Source organism: Lampris incognitus, chromosome 9, assembly GCF_029633865.1.
Source record: "Lampris incognitus isolate fLamInc1 chromosome 9, fLamInc1.hap2, whole genome shotgun sequence".
Lineage (NCBI taxonomy): Eukaryota > Metazoa > Chordata > Actinopteri > Lampriformes > Lampridae > Lampris > Lampris incognitus.
The window spans coordinates 39,223,230-39,239,005 of NC_079219.1; the positions used below are offsets into that span (position 1 = coordinate 39,223,230).

At 40.4% G+C, this 15,776-nt stretch overlaps 1 protein-coding gene across 1 annotated transcript in view; it reads left to right on the forward strand.

Moving 5' to 3' along the window:
- Positions 1-322: 322 nt before the first annotated feature.
- ascc3 (activating signal cointegrator 1 complex subunit 3) overlaps positions 323-15,776 on the forward strand; it is a 252,364-nt gene continuing 236,910 nt past the window's right edge. The window contains exon 1 of the mRNA XM_056285681.1: positions 323-386. The gene's annotated coding sequence lies outside the window, so the exon portion shown is untranslated. The remainder of the gene's footprint in view (positions 387-15,776) is intronic.

The following is a 15,776-nucleotide window of genomic DNA, read 5'->3' on the forward strand; positions in this document are numbered from 1 at the left end:
GAGCCAGTATTCCTGCTAACAAGATATTCCAATTTAGCAATAGTTAATCAAATTATTTTCACGTTTCATTCACATTTAATAATCATGTGAAACAGACTGCTGGTTGACGAAACACCACCTTAAATTCAAGACACGAGTCACACGACAGCTATTTGCATTTCTTTTACTCGGCGTTTATGTAGTCACACGAACTGTTTTTCTGACGTAATCCTCAAGGTCTATGGATGTTGTAGTCCTGCTTCATGTAGTTTCAATGAAATTGTTCTTAATAAAACTACAATACCTAGAATGCCTAGCTCCCATGCTGCTTCTGTTGACAATTCGCCGGTACCTTACCGCACATACTTTTCAGACATTCTTCGGTGAACCTCATAAAGTCTTGAAATGTGAGTCATTACCATCAGTTAATAATTTCCTTGATATATCGCGAAGAACAAGGTTCACTTTTGTGTGTTACGTTCTGTAGTCAATTCTTAACAATTTTCAAAAAATGGAATTGAAAGATGTGGCAGCCAGTGTAACTTGCTAACCGTAGCTAGCATCAGACACCACGTAACGCTGTTTCCTAACTGCGGTGATAAGTTATTCTTAACTGGCTAGCTCATTAGCTAGTGCACAGCATGTCATTTAGGTCATCGAAGCGGTGAAACTTCATTGTTTTTTCTTCTTGATAGTGATTTCCATCTTTAATGTTTTAATGTAAAAAAAAAAAACCAAAATATAAACGAAGCATAAAACGTGAACCATTTTCGTTGCTGTAACTTCCTGCTGTTACCTCAGTAACTAAAGACATCGCTAGCAAAACACAAGGTGTATGGTGAACTCGTAATGTTTGTTGAAAGTTTAAATCATATCATTGTTGGCAAAAGACACTCGCTATTTGTAGCGTCCCACTCTTGATAAATGCTTAAACGACGCTGGGTAAAACCGTCGTCTATCTGAAACACCCAGTAAAGCCATGCCTCACTTAGAAATAGAGGGACCAAGGATGGCATCATAAGTTGAGCTGGGAGTGACAGCTTTCCATCCAAAAAGGATCCAGTTATATGTAAGATGATTACCAGGTTTTAAACCACCTTAACAGAAGAAAAAAGAACGGCTACATTATTAAAGCCAACTTTACCTTCACTTCCAAAATGCACCCTGTTCTGCTCTGTGGTCAATTTCATGGAGGTATCCAGGGCCCTTTGTTCGAATAATGCATTAATACGAGTAGCGTCTGTATTGGATGAATAAGGTAGGCAAGGAACAGTTTAACGTTTAGTTAATAGCACCAGTTTAGTTAAAACATACTCTTTTATCACTTATGTACATAGAACACTGGCAATCATTATGTATTACCCACATTACTTATTGATTAGAAGTCATCACAATAAAGCTAATAGACATAACAGTTGCCTGAAATAAAAAGGTTATATTTATACGATGCCAAATGAGTATTGATATTCTATATGCATGATACCAAGTTAATGCCAATTTGACGGTAGGTTAGCTGTAAGCTACTAAACGAGGCAGCATTTTAGTAAACTTCTGTTTGCTTCAGAAAGAAAGTCAAAACTGGAAGAAAAAAAACTTAATGTCAAGCAAAAATGCTGAATAAATTTATTCGGCATATTTAATTATAGCTGAATACACTTGAAAGCCTCAAATGGCATTCTTTGAATATGGTCACATTTAGTTTGAAAGTAGTTTGGTGCTTAGAAGGTAGCTAACTTTACAGAAAGCATGCCACCACAGCGGACCATCTGTTTCCATCTCTTCCTGTCCTCTGCATCTTCCTCTATCATGCCAGCCACCTGTATCTCCTCCCTCACCACATCCATAAGCCTCCTCTTTGGCCTTCCTCTTTTCCTCTTCCCTGGTAGTTACATTCAGCATCCTTCTGCCAATATACCCAGCATATCTATACCCACGCATGTCCAAATCATCTCAATCATCGCCCCCCCCTTTTTTTTCTCCTCAATTGTATCCAGCCAATTACCCCACTCTTCTGAGCCATCCCGGTCACTGCTCCACCCCCTCTGCCGATCCGGGGAGGGCTGCAGACTACCACATGCCTCTTCTGATACATGTGGAGTTGCCAGCCGCTTCTTTTCACCTGAGAGTGAGGAGTTTTGCCAGGGGGATGTAGCACATGGGAGGATCACGCTATTCCCCCCAGCCCCCCCCCCCCAGAACAGGCACCCCAACTGACCAGAGGAGGCACTAGTGCAGCGACTAGAACACATGACCAGGACACATACCTACATCTGGCTTCCCTAACGCAGACACGGACAGTTGTGTCTTTAGGGACGCCCAGCCAAGCTAGAGGTAACACAGGGATTTGACTCACTGATCCCCGTGTTGGTAGGCAATGGAATAGACCGCCACCCGGACGCCCCAAACCATCTCAATCTTGCCTCTCTTGCTTTGCCTCCAAATCGTCCAGCCTGAGCTGTCCCTCTAATATGCTCATTCCTAATCCTGTCCTTCTTTGTCACTCCCAATGAAAATCTTAACATCTTCAGCCCTGCTACCTCCAGCTCTGCCTCTTGTCTTTTTGTCAGTGCCAATGTCTCAAAACCATATAACATAGCTGGTCTCACTACCATCTTGTAAACCTTCTCTTTCCCTATTGCTGGTACTCTGCTGTCACAAATCACTCCTGACACTCTTTTCCACCCACTCCACCCTGCCTGCACTCTGTTCTTCACCTCTCTTCTGCACTCCCCGTTACTTTAAACAGTTGGCCCCAAGTATTTAAGCTCATATGCCTTCATCACATCTACTCCTTGCATTCTCACTATTCCACTAGTCTCCCTCTCATTCACGAGTTAAGTTTTTAATGTACTTAGAATATCCAGTGGCAGTTGTGAGGAAATATTAGCCTCTTCATCAAAGATGAAGTAAAAACAGTCAGTGACATATTATTTGTCATTTTTGGTTTGTTCGTGGTATAAATGTTGAGAGGAGACTTTTCTGTTTGCATTTCAAACAGCATTCAGGAAGCACATAGGGCCGAGGCAGAACACAAATGCCCTACTCATTTCATGTCAAAAAGTACACATTTACTTGGACCTCTTGTTTGCAGCATATACTACGTATATTAAAAAAAAACACAAAAAAAACGAGCAATTTCTGTAATTTAGAGTTTTCCAGTTTACATGTCTACTACTACTACTATTACTACTACCACTGCTACTTTTGGCTGCTCCCGTCAGGGGTCGTCACAGCGGATCATCCGTTTCCATTTCTTCCTGTCTTCTGCATCTTCCTCTGTCACACCAGCCACCTGCATGTCCTCCCTCACCACATCCATAAACCTCATCCATAAACCTCCTCTTTGGCCTTCCTCTTTTCCTCTTCCGTGGCAGCTCCATATTCAGCATCCTTCTCCCAATATACCCAGCATCTCTCCTCCACACATGTCCAAGCCATCTTAATCTTCCCTCTCTTTTGCAGTTTACATGTGATTGGGTGAATTGATATCGAAATTTCCCTCAGGCCTGGATAAAGCTATGCACCACATTGTTATTATATTACAGGGTTCGTACAGTCATGGAAAACATGGAGAAGTCATGGAAATCTAAAATGCTATTTCCAGGCCTTGGAAAAGTCATGGAAATGTAGCTAAATTTGCATCAAATGTAATTACTAATTAATCCAGGCATAAAAAATAAAACTAAATTCCCACATAACTGTCATGGTATTTCGGTGGCTTGTGAGAAGTTATTTCAGTCTGTGATTACAGGCTCGCCCACTAGCCCTCCGGTGCACTAAGGTAGCAGGTGGCAAACCTGCTGTGCCAACATGCCAGGGAAGTGCAGCTTCAATAATTCATGGCTTTATAAGGATAAGTACCAATTGTGGCTGACAGACGATATTGACCCAAAGCATGCTAAGTGTAAGGTGTGCTGTAAAACATTTGATGTTTCGAATATGGGGGAGGGCTGCACTTGTTAGCCACATGAAGGGCAAAAAGCATGAGACAGCTGCCGCTACTGCTAGCACCACAATTCCCATCGGTGAGTTTATGAACACTGGTGTATCAAATACATCCAGCGATGCTACTGCAGCTTCAACAATGAAGAAACAAACTGACAACTTTGGACGTTTCAACAAAAAAAGAAGTCCTCAAAGTGGAGATTATGTAGGCATTAAAAATCATAAATTTGCACTACTCATTCAAGTCATCCGAGGACACGAGCCGTCTTTTCGCAGCCAAGTTCCCGGACAGCCAGATTGCAGGAAGATTTGCCTGCGGTGAGAGAAAGTGTGCATATGTCTGCACATTTGGGCTCGCTCCATATTTTAAGAGGCTCTTACTGGTAGAAGTGTCCCAACAAATGGCATATGTATAGTTCTATTTGACGAGAACCTAAACCACCAGTTGCAGTCTAAACAAATTGATTTACATGTGGGGCTGTGGGAAGGAGCACAGGTTAAGACTAAATACATTGGCTCAGAATTTTTGGGACATTCCACTGCATTTGATGTCATCGAAAAGATAAGCAAAGTGTTGTCTGAGACATGAGTTCATAACCTCATCTAGCTGTCTATGGATGGGCCAAACGTGAACTGGAAAGCATCTGAACTAATACAGAAAGAGATGCAGAAGTAGGTGGACAAATCGCTTCTCAACATTGGCTCTTGCAGTTTGCATATCGTGCACAACACTTTCAGAGAGGGATGCAAAGCTACTGGCTGGGACATTGAGCATACACTCTTGAACCTATACTGGCTTTTCTGTGATTGTCCCACTCGTCATGAGGACTTTGTCACCGCCACTGGATGCAACACCGTGATGCTCAAGTTCTGCAGACACTGTTGGCTTGAAAATGTTGGTGTGTCTGACCGAGCTTCGAAGCTTTGGCCTCACGTGACAACCTACATGGAGATGGTATGGAAGGGTGATCTTCCGGATCCTAAGGTTAAGTCTTTTGAGGCCGTTAAGAACAGTTCCAAGGATCCTCTGTTCATCCCAAAAGTGATGATCTTCAACGGCATCGCAAGAGAGATTGCCCCCTTCCTCACCCTCTGTCAAACAGATAAGCCGATGTTTCCCTTCCTCAGTGAAGATATGTTTCAGCTGATGAAAGGTAAGGACTCTCATATTATATGTGTATACTATGTTTCTGTCTCTCCCTCTGTTAATCTGAAGATATGTAGCTGTAGGCCTTTTAGTCTCACCTGTATGAAGCATATTGCATTCACTTGGAAAAAAAACAAATCTGTTGATTTTCTGAATTAACCAGATGCTGTTTTTTCTTTATTGTCATTGTATTGTTGCAGACTATATATAATAGTATAACATAAAATGCCAGAAAAATAAAATATAAACTACAAAATTATGGTAAATATTCATCATGTTATCTGAACCCAAATAGTCATCTTGAAATTACTTGATTTTATCCAGCAGTCAGAAACCTAACATTTTTTACGTTATTTTTATTCAAAAAACACTTGAAAGCTATTAAACAAAAATTTAAATACATTTTCTGTTTGTCGATTAATCTATTCTATTAATTGTTTCAGTCTAGTGAGTTAAATAATTTTTTTCACACTATTTTCAATTTCATGTCATTCACAGGGGTCATGGGGCGATTTTGCAAAGAGAAACCTCTGAAAGAAGCCACCTCAATCCTGAAGCTCCTGCATGTCCCTCACCAGGACAGCAACCTACATGAGGATGCCACTAAAATCAACCTGGGATTCTCAGCTGAAACCTGTCTTCACTAACTGAAATCCACCACAAGGTATCAAGAGAGGCAGGCACTGGAAATTAAGATGAAATGCAATACATTCTTAATCACAATACTGGAGAAGCTACAGAATAAGGCTCCTGTGAACCACCAGCTAGAGAGAAGTATGTAATGCCTTGATCCAAGATGCGTGGCTGAATCCAAAGAAGTGTGCCTGGCTCAAATGAAAAGGATGCTACACCACCTTGTTGGAGCTAACCATGTGGAGGAGTCGGCGTGTGATGACATCCTTTGAGAATTTGGATACTTTTGCGATTTTGCAGCCCTTCAAGCCAGCTTCAGAGAGTTTGACCCCAAGGCAGAGTGGACACTCAACTACATGAGACAACAAAGCTTTCTCCAAGGTATGGCATGATGTGAAGATGCTGCTAGTTCTCTCTCATGGACAGTCCAGTGTTGAGAGAGGGTTCTCAATCAACAAGGAGCTGATTATTGAGAATCAGAAGGAAGCCTCTCTGGTTGCTCAGAGGCTCATCGTTGGCCGTAGCAGATCTGTTGGCGGTGTAACTAATGTGCAATTCACGAAGGAGCTTTTGATCTCAGTTTCTGGATTTAGACAAAGGTACCACAGCTACTTGGATGACCAGAAGAGGGCCAGTGACAAGGAAAAGAGTGTGCAAAAAAGAAAGGCTCTTGCAGATGAGCTGGATGAACTTAAAAAGAAGATGGCCAGATTACAAATGACATTGGTGCACTGGAGAAGCCAGCTGGTGAGTATGCTGACAAAGCTGAATCCAATGGTAATCCGACTTTCATCACAAAATCTTAACAGTTTGCGCGACACTGTCAAAGATAAGAAGGCATTTCTTCAAGACCTTAAAAAGCAAATTGATGAGAAGCTTGCTGAGATGAAGCACTAAGCTGCCATGTGACCGTTGCCATGAGTGTTAATACAAGGACACCCACACTGCAAAGGCTTGTTCCACATTGAGTTCCAGACTTTACATGTATCAAAGTGAGACATCATTCAAGTTAGTTGTCTTGATCCCAGTTATTTTATGTTTATTTATTTAGTGTGGGTTTTATTACTTATGTTTATACTGTGAAACTGTTTACAATTTATTTCACACTAATGAGTGACAAATATTCCATCTCTAGTTTTTGGGAAAATTGTTTTATTTCATTTTAGATATAAGTGTTATGTATTTCTTTTGTAAAAAGTGAATACAAGGAAATACACTGCAAATATTTGTGTTAGAGAGGCACCACGTTTGAAATGCAGACCTAATTTTACTTGGTGCTACAATAAATAATTTTCGGTGAACAATAAAGTCATTTTTTTGTTTGTTCATGGAAACTCAGTTAAAGGTTGTAGAGAAGTCATGGAAAAGTCATTGAAAATCATTGGTGAAAGAGTGTATGAACCCTGTATATTAGACAACCCTCGATCTAGGTAAATTTGAAATGGTTGCTTAGAGAAGTAGTTAAGGGATACATTCATATTTTTGAAACCCAGACCGAGGTCTGTGTAGGACTATTCCTGTTCCTGACAGCAACTGCATGTTAATGCCACTCCCACAGGCTCCTGCAGATATTCTAATCACTCACTCCTGCTAAACCATTTTCCGTTGAAAGTGTGTCTGCTCTCATTCTGCAAAAAATACATAAATAAATAAAAACAAATAAAAGGGATATGAGGATGTAATAAGATAGGATAATACGACTAACCTGTATGTTGATCAGATAGGGATGCATTGTGTTTACTGGAGAATGATGCATTTCCATGTAGAGTTAAGCCAAATCATGATGCTTCATTTTCATAGTTTAGATTGTATTCCACACTCATCTAGCGATCATGATGCTGGCTACCTGCTCTGCAGCATTAACTGTACAAATTTCCCATGCCAGCAGCATTTGTGGTGGGTCCTGCACAACCCACGGGATTCCAATCCCATTACCATTATCTCAATAAAATGTTGGGGGGGGGGGCATCTGGGTAGCCTAGTGGTCTATTCCGTTGCCTACCAACACGGGGATCGCTGGTTCGAATCCCCGTGTTACCTCCGGCTTGGTCGGGCGTCCCTACAGACACAATTGGGTGAGTGCAGGTGGAAAGCCGGATGTGGGTATGTGTCCTGATTGCTGCACTAGCACCTCCTCTGGTTGGTCGAGGTGCCTGTTCAGGGGGAGGGGGAACTGGGGGGAATAGCGTGAGCCTCCCATGTGCTGTATCCCCCTGGTGAAACTCCTCACTATCAGGTGAAAAGAAGCAGCTGGTGACTCCACATGTATCGGAGGAGATGTGGTGGTCTGCAGCCCTCCACGGATTGGCAGAGGAGGTGGAGCAGCAACCGGGAAGGCTCAGAAGAGTGGGTTAATTGGTTGCTGGGTATCCTTTAGAATTGTACAGCCATGGTACTCTGGTAGCTCAACAGAGAGAAGAGCATATACCACGTGGTTCAGGCCTTATCGCAGCGTCTTCTGTTTCAGTCCAGCTCGGGGCCTTTACTGCATGTCACCCCCCCTGCTATCTTTCCCCTGTTTCTTGCCTTTCTCTACAGTCCTATCAATAATAGCTTAAAATTCAGAAATGAAATTAGAATCATGCAGACAAAAATGCAATCATTGCTTCAATATTTAGAAACCTCCAATTTTACTGAAACTTCTCACTGGGCTTTGGTACAGTCTAAGTGGGCAATTGTTTAAGTTTTAAAAACCATAATAAATCTCCTTTTCCAAAGCTGGAATCGCTCAGTACAATCAGACATGAATAACTCGATTTTGTTCTATTGAAAAATAGTTTCAAACTATGCACTGTCTGTTTCTGATGTGCTTTGGCTGGTGCTAATGTGGAGTTTACAGATGATTGACATGTGCTGTTTAGACTGCATAAAGAGGATCCAAATCAAATTGGAATTTGTTCCTATTCAACACATTCTGAGTAAACATTACATAAATGAACAAAAGTGTGACTGTTCCCTGAGCTTCCTGTTTCTGAAAAGCAGACGTATATCATGGCTTCTGAGGCTTAAACAATTGACCCATTGGAGTGTGTAGAAGCCCAGCAAGAAGCTTCAGCAATCGGTATTTTTGTCACTACCAACGCAGTCGCTGAAGTTTTTGTCTGCACATTTCTAAATGATGCCTGATAACATTTTAATGAGATAAAGGTTCACATTGTTCATATTTTTTCACATTGAGGTTCAAGTATAGTAGGTCTTGTGCAGCACCATATGCTGCCAGCAAACTTAAATGCAACATAACAAATGGAAAGGGATGAGTTACTGCTGGTACCTTTTATCTTCCTGAGACTCGTGTAATGCTGAATTTGGACTATTAACTTTGCTTTAATATATTATTGTACGCCATGAAAGTAGAAGATGAATTAAAAGCTAATTTTGTTTTCCACTCAGATGGATTGTATTACCTTTCAGAGGATAGTTCGCTAGGATTACTCTGTGGATTATTCAGTTGTAAATTACTACCTACAAAGTTAGTCGGTCTTGCGGTTGTAGCAGGGGACTGTTATTACAAAATCCATTCACAAAATGATGCAGAATAGGCAAAGCATAAGTAAACTAATTTCCCCATATTAAATTCTGTGTTTCTCTCATCGCATAGCCCACTGCCGTTTTAGAATTTAAAGTCCCAAAAACCAACATTTTAGGATGCCTTAGTTTGACAAAAGTATCCTATAATTTTCTACTCAGGCATTTCACAGTACTGTTTTTGTTGCCATGACGTTTTTATGATTTGAATGACTAAATGTTTACTGATGAGCCAATTTATTTGTTGATTGTTGTCACATAGGAATGTAAATAGAAGTAATTAGCATTATAATTTCTTGCAAATTTAAGTGAGCAAATAAATTGATTCAAATGCTTTATCTACTCTAATTGTATTGCTATTCTTATTAACACGAGAACGACCAAGATGGTCATTATGACCATTTTGGATTTTCGAAGTTTAATAACTTTGTGGGGAAAAAAGAAGATACAGACCTGCTGCTCCTTGAATGCTCCTTAAATTGCATATATTTGCATTGAAATTAGTTTTAGATCAATCACACAAAAAAAAAAGAAAAAAAAAGGTTACGATAACTTCTACCTAATAACAAGACGATGGGCGATCAAAATGACCACTGGTTTTTAAACTCTATATTATGTCTGTTAGGAAACGACCGACACCATAATTAACATTTTAAAAATTTAAACTTCAGAGAAACATGGTCGAACTTCAATAGCAGAATTAAAAAAGTGAAAATATTATCTTTCATCTTATCAATCTTAACAGGCATATCTCAATTGGTTAATTATCTTGTCAGAATATAGAGTTTAAAAACCGTTGTGACTGCCCATAGTCGTTTTAGTAGTTTTTAAGATCTGGTCGTTGTTTGGGACTGGTTATTTTTAGTTTTTTTTTTTTTTTTTTACATTTCCCGTTTTATAGGCCTTGTTACGTTTGTTAGATTAATTTGTTAGATTGTTAGATGGACGAGATCAAGCAGGAGTCTCCGTGGACTATGATGTTTGTGGATGACATTGTGATCTGTAGCGAGAGTAGGATGCAGGTTGAGGAGAGCCTGGAGAGGTGGAGGTATGCCCTGGAGAGAAGAGGAATGAAGGTCAGTAGGAGCAAGACGGAATACATATGCATGAATGAGAGGGAGGACAGTGGAATGGTGAGGATGCAAGGAGTAGAGGTGATGAAGGTGTATGAGTTTAAATTCTTGGGGTCAGCTGTCCAAAGTAATGGGGAGTGCAGAAGACAGGTGAAGAAGAGAGTGCAGGCAGGGTGGAGTAGGTGGAGAAGAGTGTCAGGAGTGATTTGCGACAGAAGGGTACCAGCAAGAGTTAGAGGGAAGGTTTACAAGATAGTTGTGAGACCAGCTATTTTATATGGTTTGGAGACAGTGGCACTGACCAAAAGACAGGAAGTGGAGCTGGAGGTGGCAGAGTTGAAGATGCTAAGATTTTCATTGGGAGTGACGAAGACGGACAGGATTAGGGACAATTTGATGAGAGGGACAGCTCAGGTTAGGTGGTTTGGAGACAAATCAAGAGAAGCAAGATTGAGATGGTTTGGACATGTGTGGAGGAGAGATGCTAGGTATATTGGGAGAAGGATGCTGAATATGGAGCTGCCAGGGAAGAGGAAAAGAGGAAGGCTAAAGAGGAGGTTTATGGATGTGGTGAGGCAGGACATGCAGGTGGCTGATGTGACAGAGGAAGATGCAGAGGACAGGAAGAAATGGAAATGGATAATTGGCTGTGGTGACCCTTAATGGGAGCAGCCGAAAGTGGTAGTAGTAGTTACGTTTGTTAGATTAGCAATATGTGTTTTCCGTTTTGTTTTTCAGGTAATATTTTCACTTATTCAAATTTGCTATTCAAGTTCAACCATATCCCTCTGAAGTTTAAATTGTTTAAAAATACTATTATAGTTGTTAAAATGTTAATTTTGTTGTCAGTAATTTCCTAACAGACATACTAACACATGCAATACTTTAATATCTCAATTGGGTATTTATCTTGGCAGAGTATAGAGTTTAAAAACTGGCTGTCATTTTGACTGCCCATGGTCGTTTTAGGTAGGAGTGAAATCCTGGTCGTTCTAGTGTTAAATCACCACTCATGCAGCTCAAATTCGGATTTTGGTTCAGTTTGTGTTAAACTCCCATTGTGAAGATTTAGTAGAACAATTGATTGCCATATTTAGTTTAAGATTGCTCTCACTAAGGTTTTTTTTATTTTAAAGTTGATAACACAAAGGGTGTAAAATGACTGTTGAATGTAGTAGTAAAGGGAGTACAAATACAAAATAGTTACATTAGAAATAAGACTGTTAGCATCAAGGTTTACAATAGTTCAACTTTCCTCCAAACTCTTATGCAGGGGTGGTCAAGTAGATACATGTCGTTGTCCTCTGGGAGAGCAGCTAGTTGCCAAGAGGACATCAACTTCCCAAATGTGGCTGCCCAGAAGTGTTCTTTGGTTAACCCAGATTTTGCATTTTGTTCCAACAAAGTGGTTACAAGTATAAAGACAAAGAACACATTGTTAATTAGAAGCTTAATTATAAATTTGCATTGGCTTTGATCATGTTACTGAACATAATTAGGGATGCTCCAAGTCTTTTTTGAGATTTTCTGATGTTGAGGAGGCTGTTTCCTATCCCATAATGTATTAATCTTGGCCTGTCATACTAAAGGAAAATAAACCCAGGGTAAAAGCACAGCTAAGAGGTAGATTTTGATATTAATTTCTAATTGAAAATAATGATAATAAAAAAAAAACTTATACAAGGTAGGGATGGGCAGCATGATCCAGCAAGGGCTGGTGTGGGTACAGGTCTTTGTTCCAACCAAGCAGTTACACACCTGAGTCTATTAGTCAACCAATAGTCTTTGCTAAGGACCTTGCTTTGTAGACTCAGGTGTGTAACTGCTTGCTTAAGGATTTAGCTCGTCTTTTTTTTTTGGCTTGTGGCTGAGTAAAAGTCAATTTCTTTTAAATCCTTGATAATATCATCCTTCACTTGGTTGTACAAATTGGGGATTGCAGTTTTGGAGATCATTCTGCTTGTCAAACTTTTGCAGCATTTCTTTAAATGCTGGTTTTTCAACCGTATTGAACGGCTGTATTTGTTAGGCTATATACTGCGTTACACTATCTGTTAACGTGCACCATCTGGTACTGTCATGTTTATATTGAGGCACTCGTCCGAAAGCTTCAGGAACAGCCAGTTGCCCGGATGGAACTAGATGTTTTTTTTGTTTTTTTTCTATTTGTGGTATTTAGCGACCGCCACCTTTTTGCTGCAAATCCAACCAATCGCTTCCTCCAAGTTGTTGGGCTCTGCTTTTTCATTTGGCTTAAAACCACAATGTGCTCACAGCGGTGCTGTGGTGTTTGGCTTTGCAACTATGTCCATGATGTTAATGTCAACACATGCTCGTCCAAATGCAGTCGTCGAATGTTATGGAATAAGCGTGTCAAGGTAAACGGTTTGTTGGCGCTAATTCACCATGTTTTTTTTATAATAAACTTTATTTACACAATGGAACTTACAAAATGGGGAGGCACAGTGGTTAGCGTGGTTGCCTCACAGCAAGAAGGTCCTGGGTTCGAACCCCGGGGTAGTCCAACCTTGGGGGGGGGGGTGTCATCCCGGGTCGTCCTCTGTGTGTAGTTTGCATGTTCTCCCCGTGTCTGCGTGGGTTTCCTCCGGGAGCTCCGGTTTCCTCCCACAGTCCAAAGACATGTAAGACAGGGGAATTGGCCGTACTAAATTGTCCCTAGGTATGAATGGTGTGTGTGTGTGTGTGTGTGTGTGTGTGTGTGTGTGTGTGTGTGTGTGTGTGTGTGTGTGTGTGTGTGTGTGTGTGTGTGTGTGTGTGTGTGTGTGTCTTGGCCCTGTGATGGCCTGGTGGCCTGTCCAGGGTGTCTCCCCGCCTGCCGTCCAATGACTGCTGGTATAGGCTCCAGCGACCCTGAGAGCAGGATAAGCGGTTCAGAAAATGGATGGAACTTCCAAAATGTTCACAATTTCAACAAGGCAGTGCATGCTCGAGGTATTCATAAATCATAATATATAAAAAGAAAATGCATAAAAGAATAAAGAAATAAAATAAATGCAGAAATAAACAATTAAATTAACATAAATTACAAAACAAATTCATTACACAAGGCTCTAGTTTTCACAGATTTTGAGTTTGTGCAGAATTTTAGTGTGTCCAGGTAGGATTTTAAGTAAGACATGAAAACAGTAAGGTTGGGTTTCTGTTTTGCAAATTTGCTGGCATGTATGTGGAATTTTGCTAATAGAGAAGATTAATGACATACATTTTCTTGACATGCCTTTCATCATTAAAGAGACCAAATAAAATGAATTCAATTTTGAGTTTGAGCTGAATATCTAATTTTCCGTTTAATGACAGATTAAGGTCGTACCAAAAAGTTTGACTAAAGGCACAGTCCCAAAAAAGATGCGTTAACATTTCATCTGTGTGGTGACAGAATGAACAATGAGGATCAACATTTAGCCTGTATTTTACAATAACAGAATTAACGGGATAACACCTGTGCAATATTTTTGAAGACACCTTTCACACCTCATTTGAAACAAAATAGTTCTTGGGCAATAACCATGTTTTTTTCCCAGTCTATAGCAATATACAAATTATTCCAAACAAAAACAGAATCAGGTTTACCAATTGTGCCCCTCTGGATTATTTCCCTTATACATTTATTATTAGTTTTTCTACTCAAAAAAGGATCTGAATTCTGAATTCAGTCAAGTTTGTCACCTCATAAACTCGGGATGGAGGTATAACAATAACATAGTAACCTGGAGTATTAAAAAATGACGACTGTATCCATTTCAGCACCAACATAAAATTTATGTTTCATATCTATTAAACCACAAGGGGACTGTTTGTCCATTCACAATTTATAATAGTATGCAACTGCCTATTCAGTCAGAGAATTACAAATGTTTCACCTTCTGCATAAATTTCAGGTTGCGACATTCAACTATAACAGGTACTTTTGCAAAATCAGCTAAATACAAATGGAGCAGTGTGTGGTGGAAAACTTGTACTGGCGTGGAGCCAAGGGAATGATGTCATTCTACATGGTGGACAAATTGTCACTACATGGTGGACAAATTGTCATTTGAAGCCTTGATTCAAATACTTTTCTACTTTATGAGCTGCCTGGGGGGGAATTCTTTTCCAAAACTGCCATTCCAGACTTGTGTAACAAAGTTAAGGATATCCATGTGAATTAGTGAATTAACAACTGTAAACAACAAAAGATTGCCATGACCACATTTGTAAATTTGCTTTGCGGTTTAGCAGACACCTCCTGCAAGCCCTCGCCAATGTTTTTTTAAATTAGTATTTCATTTATTATTAATAATTAAAATAATTAATACTATATATCCTGGTAATATTAGGGGAATTTTAATGGTATGAAAAAAATTGATACTGCCCAACGCTGTTGGCAACGAGGCCGATTTATCTAAATATGCTGCAACATTTCCTGACTATTTTTTTTTACCTTAATAAAAATATATTTGAGGGTGGCACGGTGGCGCAGTGGTTAGTGTGGTTGTGTCACAGCAAGAACGTCCTGGGTTCAAACCCCGGGGTAGTCCAACCTTGGGGGGGGGGGGGTCATCCTAGGTCATCCTTTGTATAGAGTTTGCATGTTTTCCCCTTGTCTGTGTAGGTTTCCCCCTGGTGCTTGGGTTTCCTTCCACAGTCCAAAGACATGTAGGTCAGGTGACTCGGCCATACTACAAACCCCAATTCCAATGAAGTTGGGACGTTGTGTAAAATGTAAATAAAAACAGAATACAATGATTTGCAAATCCTTTTCGACCTATATTCAATTGAATACACTACAAAGACAAGATATTTAATGTTCAAACTGATAAACTTTGTTTTTTTTGCAAATATTCACTCATTTTGAATTTGATGCCTGCAGCACGTTCCAAAAAAGCTGGGACAGGGGCATGTTTACCACTGTGTTACATCACCTTTCCTTTTAACAACACTCAATAAGCGTTTGGAAACTGAAGACACTAATTGTTGAAGCTTTGTAGGTCGAATTTTTTCCCATTCTCGCTTGATGTACGACTTCAGTTGCTCAAGAGTCCGGGGTCTCCGTTGTCGTATTTTGTGCTTCATAATGTGCCACACATTTTCAATGGGAGACAGGTCTGGACTGCAGGCAGGCCAGACTAGTACCCGCACTCTTGGATGTCAACATATGTTGCTCCAAAACCTGTATGTACCTTTCAGCATTTATGGTGCCTTCCCAGATGTGCAAGTTACCCATACCATGGGCACTAACACACCCCCATACCATCACAGATGCTGGCTTTTGGACTTTGCGCTGATAACAATCTGGATGGTCCTTTTCCTCTTTAGCCCGGAGGACACGACGTCTATGTTTCCAAAAACAATTTGAAATGTGGACTCGTCAGACCACAGCACACTTTCCCACTTTGCGTCAGTCCATCTCAGATGAGCTCGGGCCCAGCGAAGCCAGCGGCGTTTCTGGGTGTTGTTGATATATGGCTTTCGCT